Raw genomic sequence first — 1,481 nt, 5'->3', positions numbered from 1 at the left:
TCTGATTCTGTGGTGCTTTTCTTGCTTGCTTTCTTCTGCATTCCAAATAGCTGTACCTCTTGCTTGAGGCTATTTAATCACCCAAGTTTTCCTGGTTAAATCTTAGCTTTACCCTCTTACCCGGACACAAAAAAAAAAGGCTTTACCAACTTTAAATTAGTGGAAGTACTAGTTTACTAGTGCTACAATTTCCTTTCATGACTTCCCTAATTTTTTCCACAACGGTTCATTTGCCAAAAATATTCTGCAGTGCTTTAACCTTGACCTCCCACCAACTACTATTTGTGGCTCGCCACTTCATGGCTTCCTCCGAAGTTATTTCCCATCAGTTAGATTCCCACCGGCGACTTGTATTCTTCATTTCGAGGAATAAGTTTAAAAGAGTGTACTCTTCTGCATTGCATAGCATTAGAATCTAATGCAAATCATAAATCATGTCCAATTATGTCTCTAATCCAATATAACAAATCAGGCTGAGCTTTTTCAGTTCATGCTTATTATATCCACGACATAGACTAATAGGTGTTTGGTAAGTGAGTTTTAAGACAAGGATTGGATTTCAATTCAATCACATTTATACATAATGTTTTTCTTTAAAGTCATTGATCAGAATCACTAATGAGTTTTATAGACCTCTTCTATAGGTTTCATAGACCCCTTAATAAAGAATAGAATTTCACTTATCAATTATTTTTTTAAAAAAATAAAAACAGATATAAAATACAACTATGATTAAATGAATCAAATGATAAAGATAAATAGGAAGATGCCTCACATTATAATCATTCCATGTTTTTCCTATCTTTCGAGGATAAAGTTGATTCTAGTGTTCATACTATTCGCTTTGGAATTTGGTGATGATATTTTGCTTAGTATAGCAATGCTCTTTTTTATATTTAATTGCTGAAACACATTATTATAAAGTTACCAAATAATACTTGATGGTCCTTTTAGATTGATGGATTTGAATTTCATGAGGTATTTAACATGAATGGATTTGAAATGAGAATTTATAATTCATATTTAATCCAAATACATTGTTTGGCTAAGGGTTGTTACATTGTGAAAGGAATTTATATTTAAGGTAAACATGAGAGGTAAAACTAAATAATTGTAAAGTTCAGGGGTGGAAAATCAATTTTTCATTCTTCCTTTTCTTCTCCATTTGCGGGTTTACATTCCCGCAGTTTCAAATCCACCGTTTCACTTCCAGTAACTATTTTTCAGTGAATTAACGGTTAATAACTTCTTTTTATACGCACATAAAAAGAAGGGTAGATTCTTTAATGTATAGACAAAAATAAGTGAAGGGGATTTGAAATATTTTTGAGTGAATTTCAAATGCACTCATTTGAACTATAAAAATATTTTTGGAGGATTTCAAATTCAAATTCTTCTCAAGTTATCCAAATAGTCAAAGGAATTTGGGTAGAGGATTTGAATTAAAAGATGTTTGGATAGCAAATTTCTCCAAAAAAATA

This window comes from Coffea eugenioides, chromosome 6 (assembly GCF_003713205.1).
Source record: "Coffea eugenioides isolate CCC68of chromosome 6, Ceug_1.0, whole genome shotgun sequence".
Lineage (NCBI taxonomy): Eukaryota > Viridiplantae > Streptophyta > Magnoliopsida > Gentianales > Rubiaceae > Coffea > Coffea eugenioides.
Note: the sequence above shows the minus strand (reverse complement) of the source record.